Source organism: Bactrocera oleae, chromosome 5 (genome assembly GCF_042242935.1).
Source record: "Bactrocera oleae isolate idBacOlea1 chromosome 5, idBacOlea1, whole genome shotgun sequence".
NCBI classification, from domain to species: domain Eukaryota; kingdom Metazoa; phylum Arthropoda; class Insecta; order Diptera; family Tephritidae; genus Bactrocera; species Bactrocera oleae.
The window spans coordinates 2,057,287-2,077,050 of NC_091539.1; the positions used below are offsets into that span (position 1 = coordinate 2,057,287).

The 19,764-nt window shown below is 33.8% G+C and overlaps 1 long non-coding RNA gene across 1 annotated transcript; it reads left to right on the forward strand.

Annotated features, from left to right (window-relative positions):
• The first annotated feature begins 253 nt into the window (after positions 1–253).
• On the forward strand, positions 254–19,456 carry LOC138857561 (uncharacterized). Its single transcript, XR_011396682.1, has 4 exons — positions 254–1,261; positions 18,277–18,364; positions 18,425–18,718; positions 18,777–19,456. It is a non-coding gene; the product is annotated as an uncharacterized lncRNA (long non-coding RNA).
• The last annotated feature ends 308 nt before the right edge of the window (positions 19,457–19,764 follow it).

The following is a 19,764-nucleotide window of genomic DNA, read 5'->3' on the forward strand; positions in this document are numbered from 1 at the left end:
TCAAAATTGCAAAAATTAATTCAAAAGTGCAAAAATTTATTTAAAAATGCAAAAATTAATTCAAAAGTGCAAAAATTTATTTAAAAGTGCAAAACTAATAATTTAAAAGCAATTAATTATTAAAAATTTTAAGAAAAAAATATACAAAATAAAAACAAAAAAAAACTTTTTATTTGTAAATATTCGTTAAAGTGTGAAATTTAATAAAAATTAAAACGTATTTAAAAATTATTTAAATATACTAACTAAATCTATGAAACGTTAGAATGAGCTTTAACATTTTTTTACAATATTGAAATATTGACTTTTAAATAAAAAACTGCTAAGAAAACAAATAAAAAAAAATTATTTGAAAAAACTAATAAGCAACTCAAATAAAAAGTTGTAACAAGTTGCAAGCAAAAGAAAAGTTAAATGCAAGCAACAGAAGTATTTCATCTATGCTACATTACGTAATATATCCGACGACTTACATGATAATATCCCTGATTGCAACAAATACATACACACATACATACATACATACATAAATGTATATGAATTCGCTTGATTAATTTCCAACTTAACGGAAGTACGCCAAAAACAGCTAAGTTAGAAGCCACACAAAAAAGACAAAACGACAACGAAGCAACACATAATAAAAACACACAAACAATAAATGTCACAATCAAGCAAATACAATAGTTAATGCCACACAATAAAAGTAAAAGAGGAGCACAATTTTTTTGTTGCGATTACTTGTACAATCAACAGCGTTAAATTGCTAAAGAAAAGAACGCGAACTCAATCAGCAGCATAAAACGCTTTGACGTCGTTCGGTACAGCGCGCATTCGTTTGGACTTCAGCTATTACGCACGTAAGCGACAGCTAGTTATTTTTTAAATTTTTTTTTTCTATTGTTATTGTTGCTACACGCAAGTTTACAATATACGCGAGCAGTTGCAGACACGCTTAGCTGTCGCCAAGTCAAGATTTCCACAACCACGCCACATCAGCACAAGCAACAAACGTACGAGCAACGTCGGCAATTGACGAGCGACGCTGTCGATATACTTTTTTGAATGGAAACACTGGACAGTGGCATTTATGAGACGCATAACTGCCGACTGCAAGTTAACGACAACGCCAACGACGACGACGCCGTCAACGGCTGCAGCCACGCCACTTGCGTGCGACAAGTACAACAAAAGCACAGCCACTGCTACCTGCTCGCTAGCGGCGACTACACGCTGTGGATTGTCAAACTGAACTATCCAAAAGGTAGGTGCACAAAAGCGTATGGCGGGTGCCCTAATGTGGCACAAACACACATGCATACATGCTGAAACACATATGCATATGTTTATGATAAGCAAATAAAAACAAAAAACAAAAATCGAAAATATTTGAATAATGTTTTTTTTGTTGCATTTAAGCCGGTTTTAGGCAAACAAAAATTATTTGCTGAGTTAGCACAGTTAGCGTACAAACGCTAGTATGTGTACTGAGTCACTATTTAACTGGCGCCACTGCTGTAGCGATAACTTGAAAGTGAAGGATAAGCCAATGTTGCCAGCGCAGACAGTTTGACTGACAAGCGCGCACACACATATACATATATGCATGCAAACATAGCATAAAGAGCTAATATTTGCATGCAAATTTACGCCCACACGGCCTTACAAGCAAGCAAATATATTTACGCTGCCACACTTCCACGCTTTGCATGCCAAACTCTAACTAATATATGTACATATGTATGTGTGTAAATAAGGAAGCAGAAAAAATACGCATGTATTTGTAGCAAACGAAAACTCTCCACTTTGACTATCAACAAACGCTTTTGTTACTCATACGCCATGTTGCACCGCGACGCTGGCGCGTTGTGCTTTGCCAGCGCAGCAGTCGCTCAACTGTCAGCCGTCAACCGTCAAACGCCAGCCGTGCGTCAACAACCTGTTGCTCGCGCGCTCTCGCACAGCTTTGCTTTATCACATTTCACTGTAATGAACGCTGAAATGTAAATATTTTCCTTTTGTCGACGATAAATAAATTACATTAAATTTCATTTGTAACTACAACTGCGTTGTAGCGCGTCTCATTAGCTGCATGTATGTGTGTGTGTGTATGTACGCTTGCACTTATGTATTGTACTTAACAGGCATATTTAGTAATATGTGCGTTTGAATGTATGTGTGTGTGTGACATTTATTTAGTTTTTAAATATATATAATAAATTAACAAATATACATACATACATACATATATACATATGTTACATATTTACATAAAAATATTTTTTTCGCCGTTTGTGCTACTGTAGGTATGTGTGCGTGCTTATACGCGCGAAAACAATAAACAAACTAAGTGATACGCTTCCATCCGTCAAGCGAACTGCACATGCGACTTTGCCTGTGCGCCTTTTGTTTAGTAGCGTTAATTACAACTTGATAAATTTTGTAAAATAATATGTATAGCAAATTATTTAGTCTAACAAAAATTCATTCAAGCCATAAAAATGCATTTTGCTCTTTAAAAACCTTTCTTAGCCTGCTCCAGAGATGTTTTTACGTGAGTTTCTTCTCTAAAATTTATTTCTGCCGCCACCGAACGAAGCGCGTTACGGCGTTTGGTTCGCGGTTTGAATACTTAAATATACCATAAATTTGTTGACTTTTATAACGACGATTGTTTCCTTTGAGCTTTGAGCAATTTTCCTGATTCTGATATTGAAAAGCCGCTTTTAAATTTCATCAACGCTGCAGAGTTATCCAAAACTTTAGGTACCACGCCACAAAATAAATTTGAATGGAAAAAACTTAATAACTCACTATATACATTTTATAACCCTGAAAAGCTGTGGCTGTTGTAGTCGCAGAAAACATGCCAGAAGTAATTTAGTGAAATACTGCCGAGCTGACTGTGCCTGACCGTATAAAAATCCGTGTCGCTTTTCCGCTACGTAAAGCGCGCGTTCGTCATTCTGCTTATTGTTGTTGTTATATATTTCTTCTTTTCATTACAGATGGGGTTTATATATTTATACGTTTTCTTTATTATCGTATAGTAAGTCGACTGTTAAAGGGGTCACATGGGTTTTGTCGAACAAAAAATGCTCTATTTTCAATAACTCTTTTTTCATATAAAAAATGAAATATTTTATTCAAACTTTTTATTATGACGAAGATACATATTTGATAAAGATTTTGTGAAATTTTCAAAAGAAAATATTCAGTACTCGGTCATTACGACGTCATTTGCGGCAGTTCCTCAGAAAAAAGTTGCTGCCGCATTGACCACAGAATAACTGACAGGATCAACAAAAGTAAAAAAAAAAAAAATACGTGTTTGAACTAAGACCAGTAACTAGGTATTGGATGGAGAAAAAACAAAAATAAAGTTGAAATTGTATTTTTGGCAGACGTTTTTACTAAAACATACAAATTTTGTTGAAAATGTCTCGACAATTTTTGTTTTTTAAATAATTGTAATTGAACAATATAATCCTTCGTTCCAGAACTTGTAAATTATAGCTCAAAGACAAGTGTAAAATTTCATTAAGAACGGTGGAGTAGTTCGCGAGAAATCTTGACAACCAACTTTGAAAGCACACTTTCGAGAAAAACGCGTTTAAAGCTTTAAGTGACTATATACCAGACCTCGAGCGCGCAACTTTTTAAAGCTGTATCTCCAAAACTATTACTGGTATCAACTTGAGAATTTAGCACAATACTCTAGAGATTTTATAGTTTTAAATCAGACAATACATTTTTTTTGTTTTTTGAAGCCGTGAAACCCATGTAATCCCTTAAAGGTATTAGTTAGCAAGTGATGAAAACTTAGCTATGCTACTACTAAGGTTCGGTATTCTGCATCAGACTTAAAACCTCATTCAATGAAAAACATGCTCATCCCGTTAAACATACTTTACAACACAATTAAATATTATGTTAATGCTATACGCCAAATGTCATTTCATTGTTACCACCTGAAAAAAAAATTACGCAGCTACAGTATTCGTTCACAGTTTTGGAACACATTCAAAATTGCCGCGAATATTTTGTGGAACAATGCTATCGTACAATTTTCAATATTATATAATACATAGAATGTATAAAGGAATGCCAGCAAAACAAAATGCCACACACACACATACACACACATGCGTATTTATGCGATTTTATCGAATGTGGAACATTTTCAATACGAAATTCGTGTTGGTCGTCGTGCGTGCGTGTGTTTTTTTTTGTTTTTTTTTATTTTGCAAAATTTCGTACAGTTCCACAAAGAAATGGTACTGAAAAAATCGTTTCCACAATATAAGCCAATACGCCACAGTATATAGGGTTATTTGCTGGGCGCTACTGCATTAGCAAACGCCGGAGAGCAGCCAAAAATCAGGGTATGTAGCAAAAAGTGAAGAAACAAAGTTTCAAAAGTGCAATTTGGTGGAAAAATATATATAAGCGTAAATTATATATGTATAAGAAGCAATAATATATATATATATACATATATATTATAGTATACATATATATATATAGTATAGTATACATAGCATGTTATGTACACAAATGTATGTAAGTAAGTGTGGTGTTCAAAGATCAATGAAAATAACGACATATGATCTTTGTCATAAAAACAACGCTGCCAAGTGCGCTAAAGTGCCGTTTTGACTGTTGTCGCAACAAATTGAAAAGTGATGAATAGTGTTAATGAAATTGTTGGTGACGTCGTTGACTGTATTGGTGTAGCAGGTATTGTTGTACATACGACCATAATGAAATAAGCTGTCAGCTGCATTTTTTCACAGCAATTTCGCTTTATAACGAATAAAAATATACAATAATTGTAATAGGGTGTTACAGCGGCGCAAATCGCGCTATATTTGCAAATATGCTATAAATATTTAAATGGAAAATCATTGTCTGGGATTAAACTGGCCGCAAATCGGTTGCAACGAGTTCGAAGCGGTTCGCTGGGGCGTCTGTGTGCCTATCAATAAAACCGTGACCGCTGCGTTGTTGTTATTGTTGTTGCATATATTTATATTGTTTCTACTGTCTTACGAAGTGTATCAATTGAAATTAATTTAAACGTAACCAAACAGTCTCAAACGCCGTTGTACGCGCAGCAACAAGATTTCTATAAGAATCATCGCCTGCGCTGTAGACACGCACGCCGGTCAACTGGCAATCGAAGAGCCGCTGAGCAATTTACCGCGCACACCGCGCAAGTGCGCTAATTCGCGCAAATATACACACACACATATGAGTTTGCTTTAATTTCTGTATTATATGGCTTTTTATTTACTTTTATATTACCACAACAATTTTTACATTTCTTTTTTGTTCTATTTTCACGCGTGCAATTTTATCACCGCTCTTGTGCTAGTGCTTCGTTTGATTTTGCTATGCGTTAGCATTGTTTACTTTCGATTTTTATTGCCCATTTACATTTGTTTTCGCCGCGAGTAGAGTAAAAAGCAATTAGTTGCGTTTGTTTACAAATATTCGTGTCTATAAATATGCCAACTCAGATTGCCGCTGCTATGTTAATGATGATTTACTTGCTGCTAATTTACATTACAGAATGTAAATAAAAAAAATATAAAAAAATGTTAACTTCGGCCGCACCGAAGGCCTGAATACCGCTCACAGCTGCAATTCTTATACCTTAAAGGGTATAAAAAGACCTTGAGCTTGATTTTGATTGATCAGTTTGTATGGCAGCTATATGCTATAGTGGCCCGAAACTGCGCTGACTATAGCGTAGCCTTGGGCATAATAATCCATGCCGAATTTCGTGAAGTTATCTTCTTAAATAAAAAAGTTTTCCATACAAGGATTTGACTTTGATGGATCGATTTGTATGAAAGCTATAAGCTATAAGAGTCCGCTAAAAACAATATGCTCGGAAATTGTAGAGTTATACTGGATAATAGTCTGTGTAAAATTTCGTAAAGCTATATTGTCAACTATACAAGTTTTCCATACACGGGTTTGATTTTAATCCGTCGATTTGTATGAAAGTTATATGTATAGTGGCCCGATATTAGATTTTCGGTGTCGACAAATGAGCAACTTTTTTTGGAGAGAAGGTTGCGTGCAAAATTTCAGTTCAACATCTTAAAAACTGTGCGACTACTTCACGTATATACAGACGAAAGTTATTTAAAATCTAAAAAGAAGAAAAGCGCCGAAATGTTGCAAAATAAATACAAAAAAGAAAACTGCGTTCACTAACAAATTATAGAAAAAACACCGGTTGAAACGCAAGCAACAAACGCGCATAACAACACAGGGTTCACTGTATACAACATTTTCACCACACTTACTTCCGTTTGCCGTGCTTATATTTACATACAACGTATGACAGCCATTTTGGTTGTAAAATTTCAACTGTAATTATTGCTTATCTGTTGACATGTGTTTTGTTGTTGCCGCAGCGCTTGGCATGTCACGTACACAAGCGCAAAAATACACAAGCGCACGCTCATCCAACTACTTTTGAGCGCAGACAGGCAGCTTGAGTGTCGCTGCCAGGCCATAGGTACTGGCGTTTTGAACGCACTTTACCACTTTTCGTACAGCAAAACAGCAAAACTCTTGTTTATTTATTTATTTATTTATTGTATTTATTAATTGCTTGCGGCGTAGTAATTTTCATGCGCTCAAATATTTAATCTGTCAGTATTTTAATCTTCATTATCTGTTAATATGTACAGATAAACAGAAACATGCTAGTTTTGTGCATAATTTAGCAAAAGTTTCAACAGTAGCCCACAAACTTGTGAATTGTGCACAATGTGTATGAAGCGTTGGCAAGCGTAGCAAGTTTGCTGAAATTTTGAACTGATTTTTTTTAGCTATGCTGTTCTTGTTTGCTCTCATGTCAACGCGTTTAACAGACAAGCCAATATGCATAGATTCAAGCGCGTATATATATTCACAATATATGTATGTGGCCAGCTATTTGCCGCTAGTATATTACGGCCATAATTCATTTTCGAAAATTAAATAAACAAATTTTTCAACCATAAATGTCTGTCTGAGTGGCGGCGCATGATGACTGCCGGCGAGTATCTATTTTAACGTTGATGAAGAGAGCGAGCACAAAGAAAAACAAGTAGCAAATTGATTTCATATTTTCGCCTTTAGCAGCTAGAAGCATGCAAAAAAAAATACAATTTATTAAAAAACTGCCAGTCTTCGGTCGCGGCATTATTTGCGGTTTGTGCGTCACAACTTTCACCCGATATGCATGCGATTGTTAGTGGTCAATGGCGAGACTTTGCGTGATCTGCAAAAACCGTTTTTGGGGCAAAAGTTTTTTAATGTGTACATATTTGCCGACTATTGCAAAAAATCTGCTTAAAGTAATGAATGCGAAAAATGTTGCCTGCTACACAGTAAATACTCATATGTATATATATATATATGTATATTGGTATTGATATGTACATACATACTTAGTATGTTCGACTATTTATAAAAATAATGGAGCAACTGCAAAACTGAGCATTGCTTGATTGGAATTTTCCAAGTTTATATTGACAGCTTTTTCGCGCTTGCCGTGCATTTACAAATCTTAAAGAACGAAAAATGTGAAATAAGTTGCTTACACATTTTATAAAAAAAAAAATTAGTCTATAGCCTTAGGAAAATAGGCGCTTCGTGAAAACCATTTGCTTATATGAGTTACATACTTGTAATACCCAATCAATCAGTGGTTGTTTGGCAGCTGCTTGTTGACGACACAAAAGGTCTGCTGGCGTTTTTTATACCCTGTATAGGGTATATTAAGTTTGCCAAGAAGTTTGTTACACCCAGAAGCAAACGTCGGAGACCCTATAAAATATATACATAAATGATCAGCATGTTGAGCTGACTAGATTTAGGCGTGCCTCTGTCTGTCTGCCTGTCCGTCTGGTTGTAAAGGCGCAACTAGTATTTCAGTTTTTGAGATATCGAACTTAAATTTCGCGTATCATCTTTTCTCACCAAGAAGCTGCTCATTTGTCGGAATGGCCGATATCGGATAACTATAGAATCAAGTTCTTGTATGCAAAACTTTTTCATTTAAAGAGATATCCTACCGAAATTTGGAACGAATCATTATTTAAGATAATAATGGAATCTTCGAAGAAATTGTTCGAATCGGATCAGTGGAGCATATAGCTGCCATACAAACTGAGCAATCGGAAGCAAGTTCTTGTACGGAAAACTTTTTCATTTGACGAGATATTTTCATGAAATTTGGAACGGATCATTATCTAAGGCAATAAAAGAATCGCCGAAGAAATTGTTCAGATCGAATTACTATAGCATATTGCTGTCATACAAGCTGAATGATCGGCATCAAGCGCTTCTAAGCAACCGTTTGTATATGTGTAGGGTATTATAGTTTCGGTGCAACCGAAGTTAACGCTTTTCCTTGTTATACATACAAATATTGGATCAATGCACTCATCGCGCGTTCCACGAAGCGAATCACACAGTTTTGTAAAGAGAAAAAAGTCACTGATAGCCAAATCTTTCGAATACGCTGACTGAGCGATGACTCTCGTTTTGTGTTAGAGCATTTGCCAGACTTGAAGAGCGAAGCTCTGCTTAGTAGAAGCAAGTAAAGAAAAATAGAACGATTTCCAATTTGACGTTATTCAGGGCCGCTACAGCGCGCCCGGTTACTTTTCACATTAATTGCTCATTTCGAATTGAATTCGCAAATATTTCAATTTCAACTCGAAAAAATAAATTTTGTATATTTCCGCTACAACAGCGTGCCTTTGAAGCTTTTGAAGAGGCGTATTAAAGAATTTATATTTTTAATTGCTTACTCCTCCTCATAAACATTGCTGCACATCATGTATCCCATTGCGCTTGGCTCAGTAGCGCGCTACCAAAACAGCTCTAAAACAGCAGCGCGCAAATTTTTAAACATTTCAATATCGCAATTAAATATAATTTTTAATTACTTTTTAATATCATTTAGTAATTCCTTCGAATCTATAGACTTTAAAAGCCATTTTATTGCCACCATAGCTAGAATTGTACGCTTGTGCGAGTGTGCTTATTTAGTACTCTCTACTACCGCTGCACGCAACACGTCTTCAACGGCACACCATCAAATTACTCATTTCTTATTTGAGTTCATTTATTGAATAGCTCGCTTATGCTTTGACGTCAACAAGATTTGCTTCTTTTTTCAACCGATTTCATTTTTTATTTTTATTTTTTATGTTCACTCTGCTAAAATCTATTTTTAGTTAAGGCATGTAGAGTTGTTGGAACCAAACGCCCAGACGCTTTCTGTGACTTCAAGCGACAATTTGCTGGACGCGCGAACATTTGTATGTATGTACATATGTGCTCATATTGTATGCATGTGTGTATGTAGGAGCATGTACAGATCCCAATAACAGCCACTTGGGCGGCGTTATTTTCATACAAATACAATTTCGAATATTCTCAAAAAAGTGCTTTTGTATTAACTACTTGTATGTGCCAAATTTAATAATATACATATGTATATATATGTATGTATGCATATATCTATTTTGTTGCTATGTACGAATATTTTGCTCAATAAATTTTTGCGTACTTTCGCACACATTGCGTTCGGCTTTTTTGGCGAAAATAATAATTGCTGAAAATACGAAGAATCGCAAAAAAGTAAAAAAAATATCGGCATTATAAACATATATTTATATGCCTATGTGTGTATGTATCTATATACTCGCACATCGATCACTCATTAAAGGCACATTGAACATTGCAGACAAGGCCAAATGCGCCTAAATGTCATATTTCCCTGTACTTCGCACTACGCAGTCGTTGCAATTCGGAAAATGCCAGCGCATACTAGACAAATGAGTAGCATAGCAAGGGAGTGAGAAGCAGCGTACCAGCCGCACTGAGCACGTTCGGCGTACAGCTGATCGCACGTCAGACGACACGCGGTCATATGGACAGGGACGCGCCGAATGCTTGTGCTGAAGGCCGAACAAGAATGCCTATTTTATTTTCGTTTATTTTTCTTTGGCAAAACTGTGTTTTTTTTTTAACTTTTTGTGTTTGTTTTTTATGTGTTTTTTTGCAAAACAGTTTTTATATATTCTATTCTGAACTCTGTGCGCACAGGCGTGTATTTTTAAATCGTTAAACAGCCGCATACATACATACATATATATAACATTTATATATGTATCATATATATAATATTTTCTGAGTTGGAAATATAAAACACATGCTGGCTTTAAATGATTTTGGAATATGAAAAAAATCTTGGTTTTTGTGTTTTTAGACTGTTTTCTAACATTTATTGCTTACAAAATGTACATTTCTACATAATCTAAACCAGCAAAGTATTTCATAAATAATCAGACACGTTTTAGAGTTTTAACATTTCGCACTCTCACACTCTAAAATAATTAATATTCGTTTTTTACCAAAAAAAAAGGTTTTTTTATTTCGTTTTAATTACAGTAAAGACATATTTCCATGCACATTGCGAATTACGTACAACGCTCTCTCGTTTCTGTTGAAATTAACTCTCTCTCTAACTCTACTCTTTGCTTTTAAATCAGTCTTGGCTTTCTCAGCGCTCTTTGCTAGTTTGACGTCACTGAAAATACAAATATTTTGCAATTCGCATTTCACGCATGAAATATTTGATATGTAGAAGAATGCTTGCAAGAAACGACACATGTGACGCTTTTAATACTTTCAATGACGTTTATTGAGTTCTTCGATCATTTTCCAATTTTTTTTTCCATTTTACTAAGTTGTTGTTTCTGTTATATATGTATGTAGATCTTTATATTTCTCAAAAATTAAGATTGATTAATGCGACGGCGTTATTATTGAAAAGGCGAATTTCTGAGGTAACGCACAGCCATGACTCAATTGCGCATAATTGCAACTGTAAATAAAGAAATTTTAATCAATTGATTAATTGAAATATGTGCATAAACAAGCGTGAGTCATATACATATGTATGTATATATGCTCGAAAGTATAAGTCAGCTGAAATGATTAACAAAAAAATTCAACCAATCCAAATTAGCGAATTTCACCAAATAACAAATAAACAAATTCCTTCATTCTCTCTCTATTGAGTCTCTTATTTATTTGTTTTTTACTAATATTCCCGCACCGTGTGCCACCAATCACGCTGTTCTTCCTAGAAAGCAGACAGCGGCACATGATGTATGCGCTAAAAATAGATGTCCATCCAGCATGTGTATGAAAGTTATAAATTGGGAACTTGGTGACACGAGCGTCTCCTAAAAAATGTATAATTACATTTTAATGAAAAAAAAATACATTTTTAGGTTTAGGCAACCCCTACAAACGCACGCATATAGAGTTCGGTCCGGTGTGCTCTCAGCTTCTTAAGTCAAATTCTTTTCTAGTTTGGTTTTAACTAAACGAGTTTCATTTTAATGAGGTTATGACCATTACTTAGTAATTGCTGAGAAACTTCCAATATAAACTTCAGAGATTTTGCACAAATTTTTTTCAAACTTCTTCCAACATCTGACCAAAACTAAGTCAGAAGCAGTCTTGTAAGCTACTCAGGTGCGATAAATAACCTTAACCTCACTATTCGCTCTTACTTCTGCGCTATGTTCTAACTGTTTGTCATCTATCTTACATAATGTACGATCGAATAGCGTATCGAGTCAAATCGTTTCTGAGGCTCATATTTGCTATTTGCAGTGAGCGTAGTTGAGAGGGAAAGGGAGATGATATCATGGCAAAAGAGTCTACCTATTTATAAATAAATGTATTTCACTGTGATTTTGAGTAAATTTAAGAATATTTCAAAATATTCAAATTTATTTTTTAATTACTACAAAATATCGAGACTGGCAACCCTACGTTGCAAGAGAGCTGATTGCTCACTTGTTTCTACGGGAAAAATCCAATTTTGACGGATATCCTACCGTACGATCTGTAGAAGCGAACGGTAGAAGCGGTGGTGAGTGTTCATTTACCTTGCGCTCTCATAAGATAGGTCGTATCAGCTGATGCGCTTTACGGTTTTGCGTCGGTGACTGTTTCCAGCATTAGACGATCGTCTTTCGTTATGCACGTGATCAACACCAAAACCGCATAGCAGCTTATTAGCTTAACCCCAAATTTACACAACCTGCTAGCTGGTTATTCATGCTTTTCATGACGAAAAAAATAGAAATTACGCTTCTTCTTCTTCTTCACAAAAAATTTGATGCAAACAAATATCCACCCCCAGTATTAACTGCATACTCAAGGGAGGCGTAGCACCAGAAACGTACTCACGGGACTGCAAGTGCAATATTCACAGATACGCAGCAACAAAAGCACAAACAAATGATAACAATAAAAATTAGTCAAAGCGGCTTTATCTCAAACACAGTGGCGGCCGAATGACGTCAGCGCGGCTCCATCTGCGTCGGCAAATGTTTGTGAGTGCATATCAACATATCTATTCATATGCTTGTGTATGTGTGTGTGCATAATATTTTATTTATATTTACTTATTTTATTGTACAAAACAATGTTGTTTTTCACACACGCACACAACCACATATTCGCACATACGCACATACGCACACCATTTTATGTTGTTATTCGGAAGTTTATCAAAATTAAGGCAGAAAAGCAAATTGTCACTTTTATTAATGCTAAAACTTAATTAATCAAGATTTGATGCCGCTGCGTTCGCTGCTGCTGGTGTTTAGTTAATTTCTTTATGATTATTGCTGGACTTAAGGCGAAAGACGTCAACGGCAGCGGCTGTGGAGGAGTAAAGCGGTTTTAAAATTGTTTTCCAACTACATACATACACATACATATGCATACACGTATGCGCAGTTATTTTAAAATTTGCTACAAAAACAAATAAATTTATACCCAGAAGGAAACGTCGAAGACCCTATAAAATCAATATATATGTACATACATAAATGATCAGTATGATGGGCTGAGTTGATTTAGCCATGCCCGTCTGTCTGTCCGTCTGTCTGTCTGTATATACGCGCGCGCTAGTCTCTCAGTTTTTGCGATATCGATCTGAAATTTAAGTTATTAGCGTTTTTCAACAATGCTGCCATACAAACTAAACGAACGAAATCAAGCGCTTGTATGAAAAACTCTTTTATTTGACGAGTTATCTTTACGAAATTTGGCATGAGTTATTTTTTAAGGCAATAATATATTCTGCGTAGAAATTGTTCAGATCAGATTACTATAGCATATAGCTGCCATACAAATTGAACGAACGAAATCAAGTTCGTGTAAGGAACCTTTGTATTTGTGTAGGATATTATAGCTTCGGCGCAACCGAATTTTACGTTTTTTCTTATTTTCATTTTTTTAAATATTTTTTTATTACTTTTTATTGCACTTTGTACGCAAAAAAGTTTTGCTTCTTTGTACTGTTTTAGTTCTTTATTTTGCATGTTTTTTTTTGCGCGTTTTTTCTGCAATTTCTTAGCACTTATATTGTTATTATTTTATTTTCACTGTCATTCACGTTTTAAATCGGTTTATGATGTGTACTTTGGCTGCCGTTGCTACACGTTTTACTACTCGTGATATCTAAATATTACCGCTTATACGTATCTCTGTGCTCTAGCTGCGAGAAAGTCATAAAAAGCTGAAAAAATCATATTTGTAGTGATTTGGAAAGTTATGAAATCATTATTTATAATTTAGATGAAAAGAGTTGTTAAAATATTGAATAAACAAAAAATAAAATAAAAAAACAAGTATGCGCTTTAATGTTATATAAATACAAGACTACCTAAGTATATACATACACATATACTTTTGTACATATGTGTATAATCTTTACACAAGCCACATTTGTTTTTAAAAATTATAAAATTTATTATATACTGCGTGAAAAACTTGTGGGGTTGTATCCACTTGCATGTCAGAAAAAACGCGTTTTATGTGAATTTTTTGAAAGCGATATTCTATTTAATAAAAAATTTTTGGTAAAAAAATTTATAGTTGTAAAATTGCATGTACTTTAATAATCGGCGTTTTATTTTGAAAAATGTTGTACTTCTTGATCCGATACCCGATTTCCAAGAGCACCTCCGAAAAATGTTGTCTGGCTGTGAGGCAGAATTTTCTGTTCAAAGTTATCAATTTCAAAAAAAAAAATTTTTATTATAATTTTGATTTTTTGACAAAATGGCGATTTCCCAAAAAAAAATATCATTTTTTGTAAAAAAAATTATACTTCAGAGCGGCTGAAAGAATCGAAATTATTATCAAAAATATTATTTCTTCGTTCATTACTTGACGAAAATATCTAAGAAGGCAGTGCCAAAAGCTAGACCGATCGGTAGCCGTTTCGGAGAAATTTTGCTTACCGACTTTGAAAATACCTACAAAGTTTTGGCAGCCGATTACAGTAAATTAAGAAATTCTTAGAAATACGCTCATATCTCCGAAACTGTTTGCCGGTTCAGCTTCAAGTATTTGGCGAATGTTCTCAAATCGATTGTTTGAAATTCACAAGTTCTTAAGCTAAAGAGTTGGTAAAATAATTCGCCAAAACAAAAATTAAATGATTAAAAAATAAATAATTTTTTTTTTTTAATTATATAAAAACTTAAAAAAACACTTGCAAACATAAACACATACAAACACGTTAACGAAACTTAAAATTTGCTAACTTTTGTGCGTAAGTTTTTTTACCTTAAACTGTTTTTGTTGTATACTATTTTGGATGCACATTTCAGCGCACCACTTCCATTTCCGCCGGTTATTACCTCATAATCTCTAATATAATAGGTTTCTATATACATATATTGTATGTATGTGGCAAACTTACTGTAATCCTAGCGTTGTTTATGTTTAGCCAAAAAATCCGCGTCGCCAATGAACTTCAATTGCATTTCATCTGCTCGCAAGCAATAACTTTTTTTTGCATTATTTGTGAACCCATAAATTTCAAGTACATTTCAATTAAAGCAAGAAAGAAAAAACGTCGCGTTGCCAATAATAATAATGCATATATGTACAAGTATTAGGGTGGAGCGAAATTTTTTATTTTTTTTGCTTCGCCTAAGTGTAAAATTTGTAGTTTATAAAAAAAGAAAATTTTTGAGGAAAAAAAAAAACAATTTTTTTTAACACCTAAAGGCGGCCCACTCTTTTTTAAAGTTAATTTTGAGTTAAAATTTTTATTGCGTAAAAAATTTTTGATAAGTGTTCGAGAAGCTATGGAAAGTCCTTTTTCTGGCAAATTAAAAGTTGTGAACTAAAAAAAAATTTTGTGGTCATCATTCGAGTTTTAAAATAAGTCTTAAACGACAACATGTTTTCCTTAAGCGTTAAAATAAATTTGGAGTTAAAAACCGTCAAATTCGGTAATTTTTATGTAAATGTAAAAAGTTTAAACCAAAAAAAACTTTTTTTGTGCAAAAAAATTGTAACTCGAAATTTGCTTTACGCCACGCCTCTAGATGCCAAAATTTTCTTTTTTTATCATCTACAGGTGTCAGCCTAAGCAAAACAAAATTATTTTTTTCGCTCCACACTAATATGTATGTATGTATGTATATAGCTATGCAGAACGTTTACATTAATATTTATAAATGTTTATGTGTTTGTTGTTGTTATTTTACTGCCAGCAAGGTAACTTTTGTAATAAAAGAAATTTCATTGCATTGCATTACATTTGTATGTTTGTATGCGTCGACAATGAATTAATCTAAAGACGACTTAATAACTTGGCTGCTGCCAGCGCTTGCTCTTCTCCAAGCGCAAGCATACAAACAAACACACATGTATGTATGTATGTACAATATATCATGCCTAGAATTTGGCTTTGCACGCAAATATGCTTTAAAAATGTAGTAATGCAAAACATTATCTTATTGCTATTAAAAAAATTAAAAAAGCCGGAAATGGGTTATGTCAAAAATTGAAAATGAAGGATACATCTCGTGAAAATATTAAGCCAAAATGAGTCATATGCCTATTTTTTCAATTCATTAGTGAGTGTTGCAAATTTTTGGTTCTTATTATTTTTGCCATAAATCATTACCTTAAGTAAAGAAATGTTGTTCTAAATTATTACTAAGCATTTTAAAGGGAAGAAATCTTTTCAGTTGTGTGATCTTCACGAATTGATCAAATTGACAGCTGAAATAAAGGCTTATTGTTGATATATATACATACCATACATACATAGAAGTTATGAGTATAATTGTCTAACATAGGTTAGTTTATACTAGCTGACGTCATACATAAACCTGCTGCTCCTTTGTAATAAATATTTAATAGTAAAAAAAATATTAAACTACTTTCTCAATTACTTTCAAATTTTAAGGTTATATTTAGAAATATGTTAAGAATACACTGTAACATTTTTGAAGTGAAAAATTAAATATTTTTCGAGTTACACGCGCTGTTGTTGTTGTTGTAGCGGCCGAAAACATCGCTGAAGTAATTTGGAGGAATGCTGCCGAGTTGACAGTTCTCGGCCGTATTAAAATCCGAGTGCGTTGCGTTTGCTTGGACCCGTCAATCATGAACGGAGTTACACGCGTTCTCCTACGGCGCTCCTTACTCCTTCACTGCTGCGCTGATTTCGTACTTTTCCGTAGATGAAACTTAAAAACAATTACACAATATACAATATAATACACAAGAAAATATTGACAGCACTTCAAAATAATTTAAAAAAAAAAATCAAAAATTAACGTTTTTAAACAAAACGTTTAGTTATAACTAAAATTTTGGTATATTTTTGATTAAAACAAAAAACTGCTGATAGGTCATTGAAAAACCATATACTTGTATGTATGTATAGAATATACATTTTATAGCATTAGAATCATTTGTCTCCGAGTGAAAACTTATGTATCTTCGGTATGCTAAAAAGTTTGCATAAAATATTAAATTTTTTATATGAAAAAAAAATTTTGAAAATAGAGCGTTTTTTGCACGACGAAACCCATGCAACCGCTTAAATATAAAAAACACACTTTCATGCACAGTTATGCCGAAAATACCACAAGCACAATCAAAATATATGGAAATATTTTGACAGTAGTCGCTGTGACAGCATTATTGATTTCCTTATTTTCCTTCTGCTGCTGTATAATGCTGCTGCATTTAAGCCGCAAACAAGTCTTTGCTATTTTTAGCTGACAATAAATTGAAATGATTTTAATTCAATTAAAGCTGCTGTATGGCTGTAGCTCACTTAGCCAACACACATGCACACATACATACACGCACAGTATAATTAGAATAAATAATTTGTATAAAATTCCAAAGACACCGTTTCCGGTATAAAGTTCAACACAATCGGCCGCAGCGTGGAATTTAATGAAAATCCATTTAAACCACAAATGCGCAAATTTGTTGACGCCCGCGCAAGCCTTAACAAATTGAAATGATTAAAAGCCACTTTTAGTGCGCTGAGTGCGTTTAAAGCGCCTAACTGCATTTTTTTTTTGGTTTTTTTTTTGGGAAAAAAATTTTAATTACGAAAATTACGCTGAACGCTTTCTTTTTTCACTTTTCTGTGCCGCACAAGGAGAAGTGCTTTTTTAATTATGCGTGCGCATTTTTTTTGCTTGAAAGGCAATATTTTGCTGCTAAACAGCAATAACCATAAAATTCTTGAGTTATGCGCGTGAGGCTATTGTAAACATTTCTATTTAAATGTGCAACTAAATATACTAATGATAATGGCTAAAACGCTAAAAATGTTAGCTAAAATTAGCACCGAAATGCCTGGACGCCAGCGGCTAGTCTGGCTCAGGTCATCTTCAAGCAACAACAACAGCCAAGATACGAGTATGTGGAAAGTGGAAAGCACAACAGGGCGCCCTAAATCACTAGCAGATATCAAAGCCACTGCAAATATGTGCTAAAAGTACACACACACACACACATACATTCATATAAGTATATTGAATAAAAAAAAGTAACAGCGAACAAAATTATTTAGCAAAATATTCAAATGTACTACACATTACCGTTGAGTAGCCATAAAATTGTTAAACAAGTGTATCTGTATGGTTGTGTGTGTATATGTTTGTGTGTGTTTTGATTTTGCAATTAAATTTATAAGGCTAAATTACGTAGGTAGCTAATATCTACAGACTTAATCGGTATTATCTGCAAATGATATGCACTCGCCTAAGCAAACCTTGCACACATACATATGCATACATTTGTGTGTGTGTGTGTGTTTAATATTTGTTTCGCATTTACTGGAAAATTTGTTGTTCTAAAAAATAAAAATATTTGCTTAACTAATTTAAATTAATTTAGATAGTACTTGAAAAGTGACTAGCCAAGATATACACCAACAAGAAAAAGACGTAAACATCGGCAACAACGAAGCTACTACCCTACACAGGCAAGAAATGCGATTAAAAGCGTAAAAGGTTATAAACAAAGCTTTATCTTCATTTTCTAGTTTGCAGCATTGGCTTGAAAAATAATCTATGCCAAATTTTGTGAAGATTATTGTCAAATAAAAAAATTGTCGGTATAAGAACTTGTTTTTGAACGATCACTTTGTATGCCAGCTATTTCATATAGTGATGCGTTATCGGCGATTCCCACAAATGAGCAGCTACTTGTAGAGAAAATTATGTCTGTAAACTATCAGCACGATATCTCAAAAACTAGGCGACTAGTTCACATACATACCACATACATATAGACAGGCGGACAAACAGGCGAACAGACAGTTAATATAAACTTAAATGTAAGATAATAATTGAAATGCATATAATAAAATAAATAAATGAAACTCTCGTTAACAGTATGTCTTTGTGTCAAAAATTGGTTGCATCGGATCAATACTTCCTTCAATATAAAATTGTGCCAGCACCTGAAGTAATTTCCCGGGCTTTGATCCTTGCAAGTTGCGAGAGTATAAAATGTTCGGTTGCACCCGAACTTAGAACTTCCTTACTTGTTAAATATAGTTGATAGCGTATAAAATGTTCGGTTACACCCGTACTTAGAACTTCCTTACTTTTTAAATAGAGTTTTTAGCGTCTTCGACGTTTGCTACTGGGTGTTACAAACTTTTCGGCACACTTAATTACACTGTTCAGGCTGTAAAAATATTTTCAGTTTGTATTTAGTATTTAGCTAAAACTATTACTAGTAAAATGCAACTAAAAAATATATTGTAAACAACTAGTTAGGATATTAGTGCTTAAAAGTCGCGTTTTAACCAAAGCAATATTCTTCAGTTGGATAACTGTAAAAAACGGAAAATTACGAAAATATAGTCACTTCAGTAATAAAGTTGTCTAATATTTCTTATTAGCTCAAAAAAACGCTAAAAGCTGTATTTTTTATGTTACAACGCAACTAGTGTCAAACTAGTACAAAAAGGACTGGTATGAAAATGTGTAAAAATCAACATTTCAAGAGTTGTACCTGCATTGAGTGTGCACAAAAAAAGATTTTAGCCATAAAAATATTATTACGAAACACATAGCAACAATTTACAGTTAAAAATTAAGTTTATTTTAATTTTAATAGCAGTCATATATGTCATATATAAACTAGTAAATATGTAACTATTCACTAATCACTGCTAAATCGTATTAAATAGTTATGCCTTTGTGCTTTGCAGTTAATATTTTCGTCGGTAGACATACATACATACAAAGCAGCACATCGCCACCCACTTCCCACTACTACCATCTACTTCAATGTTGTTTGCTCATATTGTTGTTGTTGCTTGTTTTTGTGCTTCTTTTATTTCTAGTGATAAGCATTACTTACAGCTTCTTT